This window comes from Rousettus aegyptiacus, unplaced genomic scaffold (assembly GCF_014176215.1).
Source record: "Rousettus aegyptiacus isolate mRouAeg1 unplaced genomic scaffold, mRouAeg1.p scaffold_m13_p_15, whole genome shotgun sequence".
Lineage (NCBI taxonomy): Eukaryota > Metazoa > Chordata > Mammalia > Chiroptera > Pteropodidae > Rousettus > Rousettus aegyptiacus.
The window spans coordinates 31,114,425-31,136,689 of NW_023416290.1; the positions used below are offsets into that span (position 1 = coordinate 31,114,425).

The 22,265-nt window shown below is 37.1% G+C and overlaps 1 protein-coding gene and 1 pseudogene across 2 annotated transcripts in view; both read left to right on the forward strand.

Moving 5' to 3' along the window:
* CPQ (carboxypeptidase Q) overlaps positions 1-22,265 on the forward strand; it is a 433,138-nt gene that overhangs the window by 301,384 nt on the left and 109,489 nt on the right. The gene's annotated exons all lie outside the window — the stretch shown is intronic.
* On the forward strand, positions 857-3,890 carry LOC107519243 (annotated as a pseudogene).

The following is a 22,265-nucleotide window of genomic DNA, read 5'->3' on the forward strand; positions in this document are numbered from 1 at the left end:
ATGCTATATATTAAACAATAGTTCTTAAAATTCATACTTTCTAAGCATTTCTGTATGTTTTTATGAGAAAGGAATCCCTTTTGCATCAGCTTAAACAGCCAGAAGTCCTCCTAGATCTTCTATAAGAAAGCAAAATACCTTTATTCAGCCTCATGCTTGGTATCTGGAGAAGACAAGAACTGGAAAGTTGGGACAGTAATCTATCTATGACATCTGTTGTCATAGAATAATAAGAAAGGGATGAGGAGAACTGTGAGAAACAGGAATATCAAAGGTCAGTGGTTCCCCAATCATTATATCATCAAGTTTCCTTTGTATTTGAATCTTTATTTGTGTGCGTTACAAGATTTGGATGGATATAGATCTGTTAATGATGACTTGTTTTCAAATTTTGTTAAGGACAGAATTTTCTAACAACTACATATAACAGATGATCAATGATCCTATATCAAGCTGATATTCTTCCAACCAAGAGCAAAGAAAAATTAAGTAGCCAATTTAACTTACCCAGGGAACCATTTTACTGTTAAAGGTATAATTTTTTTTTCCTATGATTTTTAGAAATTAACTTAGGTTTGGAAACACTGGCATAAAGGTACTAATTACAGCCCTAGAAAGGGACAGGTCATTCTTGTCTACCTCCTCCTCTCTCAAGGTTTAGCTACTGCTGGCTGGTCCAGAATCTGCACCTGCAGTAACTGCTAATTACCTTCTCTACCCAAGTCACAGCTCTACAGAGGTTGGCAGTGCAGCTTCTAAGTGGTCTAGGCACAGGTGTTTAGTAGCTTTTAGAGGATATTATTTGGATGAGCAGGAAGATTATCACACAAAATCAGCTCTTTGCCATTCTCGAAAAATGACCCCAATTTTTATATCAGATTATGAAGTTCTGGGCCATTCAAGCAAATATGTTCTTATCAGTGTAGTAAATACAACTTATATAATTATCCCACACTTAAAGATTTTCACTACAGGTTTTTGTTTGTTTACTTATTCTTTAAGAATAGGGCTTTAGACGAGGCTGGCGGGGGGTTGGGGAAGAGGTGGTGGCAGCAGCGGCACCGCAGAGAACAAGAGGGACCAGAGGTAGCAATAGGATGGAGGTGGATGCAGTGGCAGTCCGCAGTGTGATGGCCTCTGGAGAGACTGGGAGTATTTCAGTCGCTCGTCATTCTCAACATCTCAGACCATTAGATTTGCAGCCGTTCCCAGAAGGGGAGGCCTGTGCAGGTGCCTGGGGCTCTGATGAGGAAGCAGGAGGGCAGAAATATCAAGGTGATGAACTCTTCTGAGCTGTTGTCACACAGCGTGGAAGAGAAAATTATCATTGACAAGGAATATTATTAAATTGAGGAGGAGCAATTTAAACACATATTCGAGGAGCTGCTGTTTGGGCGTTGGTATTTCACAGAGATGCAGCCTGACCCTTGTGGCTTACTTGTCTATAAGCAAATGTGTGAGATAATCAAGAGCTCCTTCTCCTTTCTTAAGTTGAACCCTATGACCAAGCACACGGATCTTCCCGTCAGCATTTTTGAGTCTGTCATCGATATAATCAGTGGAGCAGCCACAGTGCTCTTTGCTGAGCTGCCCTACACTCTGGCTACAGAGGAAGCTGAAGGTACTGGTGTAGACCATGTGTTCCCAATGACAGCAACAGGCAGTGGAGAGAACTCCACTGTGGCTGAACACCTGATAGCACAGCACAGTACCATCAAGATGTTGCACAGTCTGTGTCATGCTCATCTCGGAGTACGTAAAAGCCCCTGAAGCAAGAGAGGTCCCCTTTAACTGTGAGATCCTGCAGGAGGCCTATGCTCTGTGTCACTGTCTCCAAGTATTCAGTATGGACAATGCAATAATGCAGGGCTCATAGCCTAACTTGGCACCATCACCGAAACATGCAAAACCATGAACCAGTTTGTGAACAAGTTCAGTGTCCTCTATAATTGACAAGGAATTGGCAGGTATATATGGGTGGGGACTTATCTCCTGAGAGGGTACTTGAAGAGATCATGCATAGGGGTCAGAACTGTCCCAGAGGGAAGGTATGTTACATTCCCCTTAGAGAAGCCACTGTCATCAAAACAAACAAAAACAAAAATAGGGCTTTAGAATAATTTATACTGATTTTTTGGCAATTGTTAAACAGGTCTCCTCCACCCCCAATCTCCCAGCCCCCAAACCTCAGCATTGAAGAAGAAACAAATCCTTAATTCCAAATCTTAGCCACTTGTGACACTCAACTTCGGGCTTACAGTGAAGTCAGCGTGTCATTGAAGAACAGCAGGCAAAGCACTAGTCCTGGGAGAGCCTGGGGAGACAGTGGGTGGGTATATCAGGTTTTCAAGAGGAGCAGCCATCTCTTTGTTCTTTATGTAATTAGAGAGAACATATTTTTAGAACGGACTTTGCTTGAGGGATAAACAATACAATTCTATTATCCAGACTTTTGAATCACACTTCTAGCCATGTAACTTAAGTGATTCACCCCTATCTACTTTTTTCGTTCAAAGTGAAAAAAGGTCATTCAGTGAAGGATGGTTATATTAGTGAGTACACTTAGGGTTACTACATTTAAATCTGGGGAATATGGATAGAGATAATGGAATGGAGAGTGATGTTGGTCAGTGGCCTAGAAAAAGTAGGGATAGACTTCTCAATGGGCACAAGTAGGAGTCATATGGGAAACGGGCTCATGTACATCCTTTAGATTCTTGCACAGGGGCTGCTACCTGCTGTGTGTATTCAGTGGTCTTATATGTTGCATCTACTTGCAGATCCTTCAACATGCCCTACTATCACACCTCTTCTCATTCACCCTGTCTTTGTATGTACTCATTGTTTCCATTGTCAGATTGAGCCCCTTAAGCCTGACTTTTAATCTTTGCAAATCCAGCTCCCAGCACAAGATAATACCAATAACAGTGTTTGTCATATTTAGCAGAAGTAACCCAACTCAAGTGCTTTGGGCAAGAGGGAAGCTTCGCTTTGGGGAGGGGAAGAGTCAATCCACAGAGGCCCTGGGTCTCATACAGAAACACAAGACCAGCAAGAAAGCAAGGGAAAGGAAAGAAGAAAGAGAAAGCAAAGAGATTTGACCAAGTAGAAGCAGAGCCTGCCTCAGGGAAGAGTGATGCTTGGGGCATATATCAAAAATTTAGATGAGAAGTCCATGCCTACGTCTGTTTATTTGGTCACCATCATTACACTGTTCCTGGATTTTAGCCTTTTTGTTAATCAAATACCCTTTGTTTAATCATTCAATCATTTTTCTTTTGCCTTAACTTGCTCCATCTTAAACATCACATTAATATTAATTCAGAAAACTTCTTTCAACCTTGGCAGTCTCCCAGGTGAGCTACTTTCAGTCCCTTTTGATATACACTTGTTTAAATGGCAGTTATTTCCTTTTAATGGAAGAAGACAGATTTTATTTAATAATTTTTCAAGTGGGGAGATTAGTTGTGGTCAGAGTGGCAAATTTTTCATAATTCTCCAAGTGCTGTAAAAAGTAACTTAATGGCATGAAGTGAATTCCCACTATGGGATTCATCCTGTCATTGTGAATTGTTGTGATCATCTTTGAAGTGATATTTCTTTCCACATTATCTGGCAGTAACTATGTAGGGTTTGTTTTAGATTTTAAAATGTGTGAGATGAGTTGATCTACATCCAAGTGATTCGAACTTTTTTTTTTTTTTGGATCTGATTGCTGTTCACTACTTCAGTTGTATGGTAGTTTTGTTATGTTTAGCTGTCCCAAAATTTTATATTCAGATGCAGTTTTTACATACTTTTTTCTCCCTTCCACTTACTGAAGGATGGCTAGAGAAAATCTTTTATCTTTTCTCGTTACATTCACTTTTTAACAAATTATATTTCTACTATTCCACATAAGTTATACATATATTTTAAATGTGTATATATATATACATATATACACACATATACATACATACATATATGTGTGTATATATATGTGTGTGTATATGTATGTATGTATGTATATATTATTTAAGACCGATCAGCATTTTCCCCTAATACATACACATTTAGGGTTTTTGTTTTCAAATCTTCTAGATTGGGGGGAAAATGTACTATTTGTAAGCAGATGATTTAATTTCAATAAATGCCTTTTTATTTCTCTCTCCTTGTGATTTGTAGCTTGAAACTGTGAGAAATATTCAAGGGCAGATGCTGTTGTCCAGCTTTTATGAAACCTTGGTTGTTGACCTCACAAACTTTGGAAGATTTATCTCATGTGATTCAATGGTGGAAGTAATAATATTAGTAGTTAAAACCTTATAAAACACCATCAGGAAAAGGAAAACCTTGGTTATTCTGCTTCTTGTTAAGAATAACTGGCAATTTAAAAAGCAGACACTTATTAATGGGAAGGAAATAAAAATGATCAAACAGAAATACCTTCTCCTCAGTTAAATATAAACCGAAGATGCCATACATAGTTATAGAACCAAATTCTTAGAAGCTCTCCCTTGATGAGTGCGTGTATCTTCTTATTTTTATTTGGTCTCCAAAAATCAAGTTTCTTATGTATTTATTCTCTTTTGAGGGAAATACAACTTGATCAAAATAGTATTTTTTTATGTTCTACATAAAAACCTGTTTAAGATGTCATGTTTTCCTTGACTGTGTTGAGACTTGAACAAGATTATATTCTGGTGAATTACGTCTGTGAGAGACCATCGCCTTACCTTCTGCACAATGATCCCTCTCACCTTCCAGGATACAAAGGTGATTCCAATTATTCTGAATGCAGTAGAAGGCAGGTCCTCTGCAGCGCCCAGTTATGAGGCAATAAATGAAGGCTGCTACAGTGAGCAGAAGTACCTTGATTGTAAAGAAGCATCTTTAAGATGAAAAGGTTATGAAGGAAGAAATGTGTGTGACCAATTTTGCAGGCTGTGACTGGTGAAGCAAGTCTTCCTATCAAATACAATGGAAGAGAAAAGAAACAAGCATGTGAGCTGGATTTCCTCTGACCCCACCAACTTTGGATGGTGGACCTCAGTGTATAACATTAAACCACCCAGACTTATTCTTTCTGGTTTAAGGAATTGCAGAGGGTTTTAACTGTGCTAAAAATAATAGGACACTTTTCTATTTGTTCTTCATGGCATTGTTTTTGTTTCCCCTGGGACCTTTAGTGATAAGTGGAGATGTACCATTTCTTCCCCAATAACTTTGTAGATCAAAAGATTTTAGTAGAGCTGGAAGATCTCAGAGATCATCTAGAGGAATGATCTGATTGTTCATAGGAAACAAATGAAAACCAGAGAGTATGTGGCTTATGCAAGAACATGGACCACAGTTTGTATCAGAACCCGGTGTTTTGTCTTGTGGCCCAGGATGCTCTATAATATACCATGCCAGCTGAATCCCATTCTCTCCAAGACACATCTTCTGCTTTACTAGATGGGTCTCCTCACTGTGACCTCCACAAACCCTCCTCACTCCCCCTCTGCAGCTTAGCTGCTGCACATGCCCTGCTCAGCATGCCCTCCTCCTCTGACTCCTTTCTTCTCAGACCATCATATCCTGCAGTGCTCAGTCTGATCCAATTGCCAAAGCGAAGGCTCTACAGTCCTTCAATCCCAAATTAACCTCTCCTCTCTCTGGCCCATTTCTATTATCTGTTTCATGTTTGATTTCAATTTCCTATCCAGACTATACTCCCCAATGTCCAAGTTTTGTCTTCCGCACTGAAGACCTCCCAGCACCTACTTCGAGGCTGAGAACATAATGGGCTCCCAGCTTCTTGATGGGTATGTTGAACAGTCTTCTGTTGGGCAAGTAGAAGGAAGAGAGAGGGGACCAGGCACACAGAACTCAAAGGTACAGATATCCAGGTTTTCCTCATACTCAGTCCCTACCAGTCAAACATTTCCAGTACCTGCATCAGCAGCCATTTCCATTTATCCCTTACCTCCAAAGACAGTTCAGAAAAGAGGTAGTTTCTGTCATTGTTGGGATAGAAGTCTCCGAAGGCCTTGCCAATATTATAGTTTTGAGACTCAAAGTTGTATCTAAAGCTCCCATTTTAGGATGGATGGAAATCACAGGGTGAGTATTATAGTAGATACTTAATATAGATATCTACTGACTGAGTAACAGGTGGCCCCTAGGTAAGTCATAGGTGTTCTGCTAGATTTTTAATGAAAACTAAGAAAAACCATAGTCACTTTAAGCAAAGGAGCTTCTATAAGTCATAGTACAATGCGTAGACACATTTTCTAGCTCCTTTAAAAACTCTTCCTAAAACAGTTGTCCCATTGTGCCGGAGCCAGCCGGCCTAGGTCGAACAGCACCTGAGAGGGAGAGTGAGGACTAAGAAAAAGACAGAGACAAGAGATAGATTTGGGAGGGCTCGCAGTCAATACTGCAGCCCCGAGTTTATTTTGCACAGCCTATTTATACCCTACTGAGTGCGAAGAAGCAAAACACCTGAGATTCTAGAGAACATTCAGTGTCTCTCCCCGACATCAGGTGCACCTCCTCCTGAGTCAGCAGACTGCACAGCTGGCCAACTCTGCAAGAACATCCTGCTTAACGAACAGTCTAGTTTTCTTCAAAATGGCTCCGGACACCATTGGTTTAAATCAATGAAAGGAAGGACTCACAGTCACTTCCAGAATCAATTGTAATCTATTTTATCTTTTCGTATCCTCATTTATTTTCATAGTTGGTAGAAAGGGGTTCTTAGAGACAGGCAGCCAGGCAGTGCGGCAATACAGAAGGAGCCCCAGCAGAGAAGTGCAAAGACCAGGTTTGAGGCCTGACTGTGCCACTTGGTGTTTTGAAAACCTTGTTCGAAGCCTCTTACCAACCCCAGCTTCAGTTGCCCCATCTTAAATGTGAATAATCCCTGAACTACATTTAGGCATTCTTCACACATCTAAGCATTTCCTTAACATTTCTTCTATCGCTAGATTGTCTGCTACATGAAGGCAGGTCTGTACGTGTCTTTTTTACCATAATACTTCCAGAACTTGGGCCATAGTAGGGTATGCACTGTATTTATTGACTGAGTGACAGAGAAAAGTTTAAAGCAATTAGAAGCTATTGTTATGATTCTCATTATCTTTGATAATATTGTTCTGCTCTGGAGAGGGTGGTAGTTCTTACTTTGGTAGTTTTTAGTTTTCCATTTTTCACTCTTTGTGACTAAGAAGAAGCTGAATCAAAAGACACACAGTGAATCGACAGAAACCAACCACTGACCCTTGGTCTTAAGTGAGTAACTTAGAAAGTTCATGGTATTTCTTTGTAGGTTCTTCCCTAGCCTCAGTACCTGGCACCCAAAGTGGATGTGTTTAACCTTTATTCAGGCCTGTTCTATGTCTTTTGATTCACGTGTGCCATCAATCATCAACAGTAAGATGACCTTCTCTGCTTATCATCACTGGCCAATTTTCTTCTGCAATTTTCTTCATTGGTCTTTAACATATGAATATGTTTAGTGGCAAAGATATGCTTCTAATGGTACTGTACAGAATGTGGCTTCTGCCTGAGGATGTGCACATATCTGAGGATGGTCTAAATTGTCCAGGTGAGCTCTTATTTTAAACTCCTTCCTATAGGGTAGGCTCTGCGGTGTAGAGGAAAGAGGACCATTGACATCAGACAGGTCTGCTTTTGAAAGCTTCATGTAGCTGATAGTCTAGTAGGAAAAGAAAATGTTAAAGAAATGATTATATGTGCATAGAATGCCTAGCTATAGGGCACGTATTAGTCTCATTTAGCAGATAAGAAAATGGGCTGAGAGAGGCAAGAAGCTTTGCTCAGTTTTTGAGATAGTGACATAGTCAGACCTTATTATATAATAAAGAAAACAATAGTGTCTTCTTCAAGGGATGTTGTGATAAATCAGTAAGGAAATATATGTGAAATTATTGAACATAAAATCTGGCCCAGAGTAAGTATTCAATAATGGGTTAGTATCCACTCACATTCTTTCCCTTCATTCTCTTTTCCACAAATGAACCTGAAGGAAAAGTGGCAGAATAAGACTCAGTCCTATAATGGCTCATCTGAAGTACTTCCTCTCAACTCATATTCATCTTTCAGATTTTAGATTGCTTGCTGTACTCACATTCCTATTAATTCAAATTGGAGGGAGTAACATGACCTTCATTTGTTGACAGAGACATGAATAGGCAGAACACAGTGATAAATATTTCAGTTCAGGCAGGAGTTGAATGTTGCCTTTGAGGTGGGCTTGCTCTGCCACCTGCATTGATAATACATCATCTCGAAATTAATCCATTTAACTATAATCATTGAGATGGAAAAAGGTACCTGTCTATTGAACGTCATCTTCAGTGGAAAGGATGAAGGTCTAGCATAGTATATATGGTGCATCCACATAGATAATCATGTTAATATAAATGTTTTAAAACAGTGTGTTGCAGGAGTGGGTTTGTGTACTTATAATTTGTTTCTTGAATAAGAGCTAGAAAAAGTTCATTGTTTTATGTTAAAATATGATTACCAATTCAGGAGTCAACATTCTGTTTCACATCCACTCTTGCTGGATGAGTACAACTTATGCATTATCAGGAATGTTGGTATAATAATGATGTGTGCCCTGGTCATTATAGGTCAAGTGGGTGACAGTCTAGATGATATCGTTATAAATATCAAAAGTATTATCATTCACTAAGAAATATAGATCATCTCAATTCAAAGCAATGATAGATATATGAAATACATTACCTATCAACAGGTTTTTGTTTTGTTTTCCTCATTTAAGACATTAATCTCAATTTATTCTTTATAATTAAACCTATTAATACAAATAATATCTATCAGTAGGTAGATAAGCTAAACAATAAGCATGTAGGTAAAATTTTATGTAGAATACTATGCTTGTATACATACACACTAGAACTAATATTTGCACATTCAGGTGTGGAAACAAATGATTAGTGCCTTTTTATAAAGATAATACACTTAGGTTCTATAATTATGTATTATTTCATAGTATATCGATAAGGAGAACAGAAACTATTCTAGATAGTTTGAGCAGGAAGGAATTTAATTTAGGGAATTAGAGCCGATGGCAGAAAGTGTTAATGCTTACCAAACATTGTATTTTTCTCTCACCGTCTTTGCTGTTTGGTGGAGACCTTGTTATGATCCTGGCCAAAAGACTGTGAAAGGGAGTGGAATATTAATTTTCCAGGGATAAAACATTAAAGAGCTTGTATGCCTTTTCCAACCCCTCACTTTCCCTGGAAGTGACACTGGAAGCTATATATAAAGGTGGGAATAAAATGATAGAAGAATTCTGATTTCCTGAGTCACCAGATGAAGGAGAGCTCTCACCAATCTGCATTGGACTTTGCATTGGACTTTCAGTTAAATGTTAACTTTTACCAAACTAAGACATTGAGATTTGAGAGTTTTGTTTGTTGAGGCAGCTGGGGTTAATACCTTACAATTATAGGCCTGGGAGATGAAAGACCAGAGATGCAGCTACTAGTATGCAGAAAACTAGGAAATACAAGAACTATAGAAAACTGTCACCAATGATTTCCGCTGCCCCACAGCACCAAAGCAAGTGATTTGTAGGAAAATACTTGGAAGCTCTTGGCAAAAGCTCACACATGTTGTCCACCAAGGCCCATGTGACTGCCCAACTCAAAGGAGTAATGATGGTTTCCATTTATCTTTTATCTTTAAATCTCACGTGAATGAGGCTCATTGTTTTCATCTAACCCCATAAACTGGCTGGCATAGATTCCAGGAAATGTAGTGCTCAGGGCTCCGATCCCTGTAGTATCAGGGAGAGTATGGAAGGGAAAATGGCATTGATCCGCTACAAAGAACAGAAATGAGTTCCATGGTTTCCACGGATGGGGTTATTGGTGATTTTAATGTGTAGGTTCAATAGAGTAGGAAAAGTGGAAGTGTGGTCACAGCAAGTTGAGGTGAGAAAACAAGAGAGGACCTAGAGATAATGAAGCATTAATCTTTTCTTCAAGGCACTTAGCTGTTAAGGAAAGGAAAAGGTCAGCTGGTGGTTGGAGGCTCTTTAAAAGCAGGGCCTAAAGGTTCATTTGGTCCCAGAGTTGCACAAGGGCTTTGCACACCAGGAAAGGTTTTAGATTACATGACCTTCAAAGTCCTTTCCATCGTGAAATATTTATTATTCAAGGATTCTGTACTTGATAAGTTCCCAGGTTCAGCTTTTATTGTCACAGGGTGATGCCTGTAGACAAGGCATCAAATCTATCTTATCCTAACAAATTAAAGTCAGAATTTAATTTGATCTTACAAGTCTTTAGGGAAATATATCTTATGGTTTAAAACCTATATCCATATGTATTATATTTATGAATAGAGCTTTTAATGTTTTAATATCTCATATATTCAGTCCATTCTTTAATTGGTTCCTTTTTTAACCAGTTACTAGCTATCTCATATGCAATTTATCTTTTTGGCCATTTTTTTATGCCTGTGTTTCCAGCCTTTCACAGAGAACAATTACTGAATTATTAGGTCATAACATTGGATGAGGTTTACTGAATATTTGTTTTCAAAGACTTTAACATTTTCTCCCAGAGCCTTAGTTGGTTTATAGAGTAGAGCAAAGCAGTCAGTTTGCTACTAGTAGAATGAGGTAGGTTTAGCATCTAGAAATATTCTATCAGGAGGAGCCAATAGCCTTGTTTTTTAAAGGTCCCAAGTCTCCCATAAGTCAGCTCCAGTCTTGCTAGGGCATAAGAAAATCAGAATTTATGACTGCTTCATAATTCTAGACTGCAGCCTTTAATCTGAGATCTTCTGTTTGGAAATTCTCTTCAAAAGTTTTCTTAGCCTCAAGAGAAAAGTTTCTTGAGAGATAGCTCAGTTTTTATCAAAAGGCTTCACAAATTCCCTTCTAGTTTTTTCTCTACCAATTAAGATCCTCTTAGCTGCAGAGAATAAACTCATAAATGTGGTTCCACTGGTTTATTAGAAAACTCACTTTTAGCTAGTAGAATCAAAGTTGCTCATAAGGACAGACCCAAGGGAGCTAGGAAAAGGTTATTTTCCTCTAAAGAATTCAAGACCTATAATTTAATTTTCCTCTGGTTTTGACCAAGCTCAGATTTTTGCTGACTTTATAGTATAACATAGCCTATCCATTTCATTCAGGGATTTGTCTCTGTTGTTGCCATTTAATTTGAAATTTCCAAATTGTTGCTGTCATTTCACAGGTTCCCACACATGTGTTTAAAACCTTTCCATAATTATGATGTTAAAATATTCTAATTCTTTAATTCCAAATTACCTTAGTTGAAAGATGTACCTTCGATATAAGAGATTTTAGGATAAGAAAAAACATGTTTGATGAATGTATACATTTACCATAAGACTTTTCTAATTAAAAAAAAAACATTAAAAGTAAAAATAAAAATTAGTTCTTGGAATTGAAGAGATATGATATCAATGATCATTTCACTTGACCGATTCTTTCCTTTTGTGGAATTCATCATCATTTAATATTTTTCCATCTATTCTTCATCCATTCATTCAACCCACAGTATTGAGAACAGTGTTAAGTTTTCAGCTCTTGCTAAGCCATGGCCAATGAAGACTGCCTAGGCATAGCCAGTATTTTGAATTTGTAAAGGAAGCCATATATCATATTTCTTTAATATAGTATATTTCTTAAAAGGATTTAATATTTTTCTCTAGATATTTTAAAATCCAACTTGAGAAAAATGTAAATTTTATGGTGAATTTCCCACATAATCCCTATCACCTCTATTCTTCTTTTACTGTTCCCTCAATCTTACATTTTCTTACACTATCTAGCAACTTCAGTTCATATCTGTTATAGCGTACCGTGCTATCCCAGTTATCAGAGGGTGCCATGATTATTATGGGAGAGACTCAAAAATAAGAAAAAAGTATGTTTAAAATCTTCAAGAAGAATAAAAGAATGAATAGCATCCACTACACACACCAAAAAACAAGAAGATTTTATGAAATAACAACTAAGTGGTAATTAAATTAGAATGTTCAGGTGCAGAGAAAATCAATTAAAATGACTGAAAATAAAAATGTATAGTCCTTTAGAATTTTTAATAAAATCTTAACAGAAGAAATGCTCTCAAAGAGAGACTTTATGAATTGGAACATGTAAATTAGAAAATTATCAAATTTTGTAAAAGAGAGAAAAAGAATTGAAAATATTAAAGATTTTAAAATGTAAGTTCTATTAGGCATCAGTAAATCATTCCAATTGGAGAAAAGAGAAAATTGCTGAATATTTTTTCGAACTAAGGCAAGGCAGGAGTATTCGTATTCAAAAAAGTTCAAAGAATGCCAAGCAATATTACATATTAGAAACTTCTGTTTGCATTACAGTGAAGCTAAAGAGCATCAAGGGCAAATGTTTGCTTTTTTGAGTGGGGCAATATGAGATAACATGGGTACCTCCTTTAATTACTAGAGATGTATTCTTGCATTTTTGTCTTTATAATTTTTTTTCTATGTTGATTTAGTTGTTTTCCTGCTGTCACTTTTCATGGAGTCATTGTATTGTCCTCCAGCTCATTTTAGTTTGCTGCTAGTTTTAGTTATTTACTGGAAAATCCAAAAACTATATCAAGAAAACTTTTATAAGTAATAAATAAGAGTAGTCTATAGAACAAAGAATTGGCTTTAAAGAAGCATATAATAATACTAATGTAACAATAATATATTTATACAGTGTTTACTATCTACTATACACTTTTATAAGGGTTTTCTCTTTTAATCTTCACAATATCCCCATGAGGCTCATATTGCTGTATCCTCCCCATTTTCCAGATGAGGACCTGGAGTTTTAGAAAAGCTGAGTCACTTGCCCAAAGTCATGCAGCTTTAGCTAGTATGGTCAATGGTGTTTCCTAGATTTTAACAAAGTCTGTCTAATTCTAAGCCCAGATTCTGAGTGACTATTCTACATTATCTTCATTTAGGAAAGCTGCTGGGACTTTCAGCAGTCTTTCTCATCAGTCTTTCTATAGTGGAGTTGTAATCCAGAATACTGGCTTCATTGGAATTCTGATCCTGAGACAGGTGATTGGTTGTTTTATAGATGTCTTGCTTTTTGAGATCCACATGTGGCCAAGATCATCTAGACTGTATAATCATAAGTACTCTCTCAGCCAACCTAATTACCCATATGATATATTTCTGGGGGACTAGAAACCCTTTAGGCTTCTGAGACATGAGCTTACTTGCCTATAATAGAATCCTAAGAATTTTATGTTGCCAAAACTCCAAGTCCTTCCCAAGCTGCCGAGTAGATTCTAACAAAAAGGCACATTTTCTCTACTCTAATGTCTTTCCCTTTGTTCAACTTTTGGATTTTGTACGGTTGGAGCAGAAAGACAGATTGAGCTTAACTTGACTGTAGTTACCCCAATGCGGTCTTCCATGGAGGTTTCCCTATGTCAGGAGAGGATGGTTGAGGTCATACTAAGGACAAAATGAGGAAACCTATCCACCAAAAAAGGAGCTCTGTGTTTCCTAACTTCCACTGAGCACTTGGAGGAAAAAACTGTCTTTTGTTAACTCTGAATGAATCAAGATTTTAGATATAACAGAATTTCTGAGGAAACTGAAAACCAATAATTCAATGTAGGAATCAATGATGAGGTCACGGGGCTGACTGATTTTGCAGTCTGTAAGTCTAACTTAGATTTTCTGCTTCGCAAATTAAAAGCTCTGTGTGTGGACACCTTAAAAACATTTTCTTACCTTAGCTACTGTATTGATAAAATTAATATAACCATACACAATTTTTTGGAGGGTTAACTGAGAAAATTAATGTTAAAACCTAGTGAACTACCTCAAAGCACTGTGTACAATTTAGTTGTTATTCACCTGAAGATTTTGTTTTAGAGGAATACAATTGATCTGTAATTCTTTGACTGTACTTCCTAGGACTTTACATATGTGCGTCTCTTAAAGCCTGAGAATCTTGGCCTCTCCTTCAGCTCTAACCAGCCAGCTTTGCTGCACTTTGAGGCCCCATCACTGGATCCGCATTGTAGGGTTACCTCTGTTCCATTTCTATAGTGACCTGGTGCTACTTAACTAAATTTGTAGTCATCTACATGCTTTGCCAAGTGAATCTGAGAAATGAAGGATTTGGTGAGGACCTGACAAAAGCTTGGGCACTTCTTAATAACCTCTGCATGGAAGAGGTCTTTAAAATTGCACTGTTCATTACTGTGCCAAACCAAATGGGGAGAAAATAATCCTCATTGTTAGGGGGGCCATTAATAGAGCATGTACCTTAAACCTCATTGCTCTGCTAGATACTGCTGTAAGTTATTTTGTTGATGATCTTTATGACTGTTATCTAGGCCATATGCACCTGATGATTACTCACACACAGGAAGGGATTTTAGTGTGTGTTGAGAAATAGTAATATCGAATTTATAATATTAAAGATGGAATTACATTTTGGATTTAACTTTCCTGACATCTTTAATTCTCCAAATTCATTTTGTGAAATCCAGGGCCATCCTTTGAAATATTAGCAGGTAGACTGAGGATTAAGAAAGAAAGATAGTGAAGTCACAGAATTAAATTCAAAATAGGTGAAGGAATTTCAATGAAATCATGATCAATAACATCCTTAAATACATAAAACATTAAAACAAGTCAATAATAAAGAAGCTACAGGACTATAATAAATAGATGAATAAAGGCCCAAAATACATAATTTTCAAAAAACTTTGAAATGTTAAACCCCAGTAGCAATCAAGTACATGTAATTCAAAACAGCGAAATAACATTTTTGTCTTTTAAATTAGTGATTAAAAGACCTGAGAATACTGGTAAGATTTCAACAAAAAGAGCATTTTTATTCATTGTTTGTGGGAATATAATTTGATACTATTTGGAAAACAATTTGACAATGTATCAACAGCCTTAAAATTATACTTTGACTAAGTCTACTTTTCATATTCTATCTTCTGAAAATTTAAATATCTCAAAAGGCTTTATGTTCAAAGCTAGTCATTAAAATGTTATTTGTAATATTAAAAGTTGGAAATAAATGAAAAGTTTAACACATGAAAACAGTTAAATTATATTTCATCATTATAATGGAATATTTTGCAGCCAAATATAAATAGAAACTTAGGGAGACCGTAAAATAACACATAATATTTAGGTTGTGATGAAAAATGTAGATGTTTAATGGATCAATTTAAAGAATTTTAAAAGTATGGTAAAAGAGAATTGCAGGAAAATACCAATATATTAACCAAGACTATCTCTCGTTAATAGGGTTGCCACTCTTGTTTTCAAAACAATTTCTTATGTGGCTGGGGAAAGGGCCTCCATAAGTGTGGCTTGAATGAGAAAGGTTGTGAATTTTTTCTCTAGCAACTGAGTATTTATGATTATTTCCAACAGATTGATTTAAAATATGTTTGAATAGCCAGCAAAGACAACTTCTCCTAAATTAGCATTCAACAGTGTGAGGTAGATGGCAAGAAAAGGTTTATTATAGCTTAGATCCCAAACTATGCTAAGCAACTTTTTCATGGGCTTTGACAAGTTAACTGCATATAAATGATGCTAATTACAAATGAACCTTATCTCTTCATTGAAGAGATTATCAGTGTAATGGGGTGACATCTAAATGTGTAAGTGTGAGTATACAGAGTTGTTCTTTGATTTTTTTTTTTGTTCTGAGTAGTAATTGTCGGTTTATAGTCCTTCAAAGCTAATCTCCCAACTCCAGAGGTATATATACCCCATATGTGCACATGGTGCTGCACTGAGTAACAGGGAAGTTAAAATCAAAAAGATCATTGCCTATTACATACACTCCAAAAAATGTGCTGACAATAATCACCAGTATCCCAGGTACACTCCACAGTTCAGAATCTTGAATACTTTTCCCCAAAAAAAGTATTGTGAGGGAAACAAAGTCTGACTAAGCCTGACACAGTGCCCTAACAGAGGCCTTTTAGTTTCAGGCAGCTGAGTCTGTCAATTTGTCTGAAATCTTGTACCTGTGGGTTTTTTAAAGGGTTATTTGTGGTTGTCATAAGAAGACTCTCAGAGTTTCAATAAAAATGAGAAAGCAGTTTTGAACCCAAAAAGACCATTACACTTTGCATTAGGGGTAGAAATGAGATTGAATAGGGGTGAAAGAATCTAAAAATTGAATTGCCTTTTCCAAATCTCTTCCCCTGAATATGTCCTGCTGGTCCTGAGATTTATCCAAACCTGACCCCAAAAGGTGTCCAGAGCTTGAATCCAGCAGGTACTCTCATAGGGGTCTTATTCCATTACACCTGTTCTAGTCAGTAAAAAGGACAGCAGGACATTGTTCTGTGTACAAAAGATGCAAAGAAAATAAAAATGTGCAAAGGACATTTGTAACCTTCTAAATATTTGTCCTATTTGAAAAATTACAACTCTGATTTCTTAGTCCAAATTGTAGTCCAACTGATTCCATCCTATTTAAGTTGATTATTACTGTGTCTCCCTTTCTTAGAAACAAAGAAAAAGTAATAAAAACAAAATGCTTATTAAAGTGTAAATATAGCAGCTGGATCCCTGATGTGCTATGTCAACAACATTGCTGGCAGCTCAGGAGGACCCAGGTGCACGGGAAACGACTTATCTGGTCACAGAGTGCAAGGCCTGGCAATTGACAGGCTCTGAAGGGAGCCTTTTGTTACCTGACTTCTATGACAGGTTGCTGGCTCACTTTCCTGTGTGGAATAGTTGAAACTTCTTCAACTAAATAGAGTACATGGAGCCAGAAATTTTTTTTTTTTTAGGTTGGCAACCTAAATATATTAGAGTCACTACAAAATAGCAGGAACGCATGAAAAATGCTTTATGAAGAAAGAAACATAAAAGAAAACCAGAGGAAAGGATATTCAGCCTCAGTCATTTAAAAGCACACCCCTGCTCCCAATCCTGCCACTCCCCTGCCCAAGTTGGTTTGTTTGAAGAGTTTCTTCTGTAGAACTCCAGACAGGCCCCAAATATACCCATGTCTTCAACAGCTGGTTCTGGAATGGGAGGAGCTTCTATTTAGAGAGAAACAATCTTCCATTTCATTTGGAGTTTTACACAACGGTTTTCTGTGTGTCTTAATTTTTGGCATCCGACTGTTTTAGCAGAAGCTGTGTGCTACTTTTTCAGCCAGAGCCTTGAGTGCTAGTGTCTTCCCATGATGCCCTTGACAGCTGATGAAAGCAGGTCCACCCTGTGGAAATCCCACAGGTACTGCCTAGAATAAAATGACACATGCATGCAAATGCCACTGAGAACTTGTTTGCTTCCTGAATCGTGTTTTATTTTCAATAAAGAGGCTGTTTTCAAAACTCACGATGTCTATAGCCTGGTAATGAGAGATAATGATTAACATACCAAAATGTGAGTAATTATGGGGCACTTTGACAGTGTCTTTAGAATAATTTTTACTTACTCAAAAGATGAAGCATAGAATTATTTCTAAAATGACAAATGTGTGTAAATTTTCAAAGTGGATTATGATTTCTCTGAAAAACACAACCAGCCATAACACAGTTATGCATTACAGTTCAAGGTGATCTAATACTTGAAATAAACTTTACTCTGGGCAATGACATGCATTTTCTAGAGGAAGGGAAATTGTCACTACTTATAGTAAAGAACAGGCTGTTTTTCTTATATAAGAACCTTAGGAGGACGAAACAATAGTTTTAATACTACAAAGGAGTGGGCTGTGAAACAATTGGGGTAAGTCTTGTTTATTTAACATTGATGCTCATAGTCTGTTAGGCACAAAGAGATGCGCTCTGGTACTGTTATTTAATGCTAGAACAGTAAAATAGTCTAGCTAAGATTAGATTAGGCAGTTGACTCAAAGTACTCTAGGTTCAAGATTCAAACATGAGTAGATCGACATTGTTACCATACAGAACACCTGGACATGTGTGTGGCTGCGGTGGTGGGTAGTGAACCATCTTCTCTCTGTAGGCCCTTGTGAAGGCCAAGCTTTGAGGAAATGGCTTGGCATCTCTATTTTTAAAAAAAATCTCTTTAATACCAGTTGTCATTTGAGAAATTTAAGACAAAATTATTTGCTCAGAACAATCTGATGTTTTTTGCTATTGATTCCCCAGTACACAAAAATAGATTTAAGCAACGTGACGGTGAGTCAAGCCAAGGAGAGCCAGGAAGCTGAGCTTGGTAGTCCAGTTGACTCTATAATAATGTGTTGATTTACGCTTGGACACTTGAGGCTGTCTGTACAAACGTGTACAAATGTACCTTCAACTTGTGGCCAGGATGAATCCAGTACTGAGATCTTAGTTCTTCCCTCGGACTGGGTTCCTTACTTCTGTTTTTTGGCTGGCTGAGAGATTACTTTTCATACTGGAGCCTTATGAATGCATATCAATTGATATCAGCTGTTATCATCTTCATCAGATGACTGTGCCTGCCTCCCACAGACTAATCCCCAAATGAGTCAGCTCCATGCCACTGGGCTCACTGAGGGGACCCACATACAGGGGTATAGGCTCAAAACGCGGGCTTCTGGATCAAAAGGACCTGGGTTCAAGTTTTCTTTTTGCTGTTTTTATATATGTGACCATGAGAAAGTTGATTTACCTTTCTAAGCTTCAGTTTTCTGATTTGTAAAATAGGAAAAATACTAATACTTATATCCTTGTGATACAGTTGAGAAAGATCAGTTGAGAAAAATTAAAAGAACTAATGCACATAAAGTACAATAGAAAACAGCTCAGTTACTTCCTCCCTGAGGACGCTTAGCCTCTATGGTCTACCTATGCCTTTTAGTGCCCATCCTAAAATAATTTTTGTCTTTTATAAGTCAGAGAATGTTCTCAGTGTGAGGGGACCTGAGACAGGATGGTCTAGTTGAAAAGGCATGGACACTGGAGTAAAAAAAAAAAATCTGGATGCATATTCAGCCTCTAGCACTTACTAGCTCTGTGACATTGTACAAATCCCTTACCTTCTTTTACCCTTTGTTTCCTTATCTTTCAGTTGGAGATAATACCCCCAGGTATTACAATACTCCCATAATTATAGGATTATTGTGAAAATTAAGTGAGATAATGTCTGGAAAGAATTTAGCACAAAGTCTGGCACAGTGTTCAGTACCCATTAAATCCTGCTCCCTTCTCTCCCCCAAGCCCACCCCCTACCAGTTGGCCAGTTGTCTTTAACACAGTGTCAGTGGGACTGTAAATACCCTGAATATTATGTAATCATTCATTCCAGCCTACTTCTTGATCACCTTTCTGCCCTCCCTCCAGAGTTATCCCTAAACTCAATAACAACTCTCCCTCTGATGTAATCTCCCTCTCTGCAAAGAGTAGAAAAAACATTGATGTTTAAAAAAACATTTTTCCATAAAAATACTTAAAACTCCCCTCAATGTTTTTGTGAATTTTTGTTTTCCATAAGGATTTATTATTGACACAAATATTAATGTGTTTACCTTTGGAATTTATTTTCCATAATAATCTTGATAGTAATATTTTCCTGATATTTGAAAAGCCCTTTGTGCAGAGAATGCATTTTATTAATTTATCTAAGTTAATTTATCTCAGCTTATAATTTCTTAGATTGTTTTAAAATTTCTTGAGCTCAAGTTCCTAGAATACAAGTGAATATTCAGCAACACATACAGAAGATAGCTCTCTTCCTTCTCTGTCTTCCACTTATTTCAAGGTAGTGATAGTTTTCAGACCCAGCGGTTCAAGACATTTGTCATTCCCACTGCTATAAATCTGGATATTCCAGTGTTGTTCAGCTTCTGAATGTCTTAGGGTCCAATTGCTTATCTCCATCATTCTAGAAAATGTTCTTCTTTGCCTTTGTCCTAGATTTCACCCCTACTCACCAAAACATTTACTCAACCAACTGTCAATGGGCCATATTCTTGTCACTTCGTCTCTTTGAAATTGGACAATTTAGACAGAATGTGGAGGTGCTGATGTGGACTTAGGACTAATAGGATCAGATACAATAGCTTTGCTAGATTATGTTTTCTAATGTGAGAGTTTTGCCTTTAAAAAGACAGAAGAAGATATAGGTTTCACAGGATGGTCAGATCTGTCTGTGCAACTTATTGCTAAAGAAGACGGTAGCCCTAACAGTTAAGAGCATGGATTCAGCATTAGACAGTCTCAGGTTAGAATCCCAACTCTGCGATTTACTAGCTGTGTAGTACTTGGTGAGTAACTTAATTTCTGTACCTTTCAGTTTCATTATTTATAAAAAGGGAAGGCAATATTACTTGCTCTACAGATTTAAATGAGGTAATGTTTCTAAAATTAAATGAGATATTATCTGGAAACATCTTAGCACAGTGTCAGATACAGTACTCAGTGCTCCAATAAATCTTGGTCCCCTCTCCCCCATCTTGTGCTAAGTGTTGGCCATCTCTAAAATAGCAGTGGTGATGCTGTAAGTGCTGTTACCATTATGTCATTGCTGTCCTCCATTTCTTTTCTGCCCTACCTCCCAGTTCTATTATTCAACCCAGTTTAACACTTTATTTCTGTGGTATAGCTTCATTTTCCATCCAGAGCAATAATTTTTAAAAATATGTTTTCTTTAGGTGATTTCAAAGTGTATACAATGATGATGATGGTGATAGTCATGATGATAAGAATAACATTAGAATTTCTTACTCTCTTTATCTTCTAGATTATAAATTTCATGACTCCCAAAAGCATGAGTGTCTTCTTTAGCCCTAAATCTCTCAGTTTCTGGACTAGGAATAGGTGTTGAATGAATGAGTGATATTTTGAGTGTCTCTGATTGTGCCATTTCATCTTTTGGATTTCTTCAGTTAGTACAAATGAATATTCATTGATTTGAATATACTTCTCCTATTACAGAATTTGAGTTTCTTCTTTATGGAATAGAATTTTTAAGTGTATGCTTATACATCCACAGATGGACAATGATGATGTATTTTAATAAGCGTTATATGTGGCAATTGAATATAAATAAGTTAAAAAAGAATAGGAAATAGTGTTCTTGAGATGTTAGTGTTTACATAGGGGGAAAAAACCTAGTAGGTTGATTTTAAGATTTAAGGACAGGGGGCCCTGGGAAAAGTTCCAAGAATGGAGGCATCACATTCCTTCCCACGCTAAATACATAACTCTACATGGGTTTGGTTTCATTTCAAAAGTAGAGTGTTCACAGACTCCGAACACATCTCTATAAGTTTGACCCTAAGAGGTCAGCAGATGAACTCGGGGAGTCTTTCTAAGATGATAGTCCTCTGACGTCTGAGATAAATTTTTACAAGCTCCTGTAAATACTTTTAAAAGACCATATAAAATTTTCCCTTACCCTAAAAGCTTTTAAAATAAGATGTGACATAATGACCTGGAAAAGCAAAAGCTCCATAAGGTTAGATAATCCATTACCTTGGCAATGTAAGGTTCATAAATTTTGAAGGATTGATAGTATCTGGAAAAGACAAATGTGTTGTCACACTTTCCATAACTGAGAAATGAAAATGTTTGAGAAAAACAGCACTTCTCCTGGAAGGCCAAACACTCCTCTTGAGAAAATGTTAATCTCATATCCCTGTGGGTAGGATTCAGTATTTGCAGCCATCAATTATAATATTCTAGATCTAACAGAAATTCACAGATTTCAGTCTATTTCCATGTTTCCCACCTGCCTAAGCCCAGCCTTATTTCCAGGCTTTGCTTTCCCTTAGGCAAATGTAACTGATAACTGATGTAATGTTTAAAAATATTCTCTGTCCAAAAGTTCTTTTTATAGATTTAATCTATATCTGTCTTGTTGCAGCTTAAAACAATTTCCATTCATCAACATATACGTATAGGGCTCTTTGATTTACCAGGGGCTGCATGTGGAAACCAAAAGCAGAAAGTACATTATTCATGATTAATCATCAAATGGGTGGAACAGAAAATAACATCTTTGAAGTTCAGAAGAAGGAGAGAGTAGAGCAGAAGGAATTGGAACTGAGTCTTAAAAGATGGTTGAGTTATGGGTAAATCAAGAGGAAAAAGAAAGACAGGTGGTATAGGATAAGTGGTGCGAGGAAACGCACAGAGATGGGAAGAAAACGAAGAGACAAATTTACCTAGAAATGAGGCTTTGGGAAGGAGCATAGCTGGAGGCAAGTCTGGAGGGACAGATCAGAACCAGTCTGCATATGGCCTCAAATGACATACTAAAGAGGATGGACTCTATACTGTAAACCAGTGGCC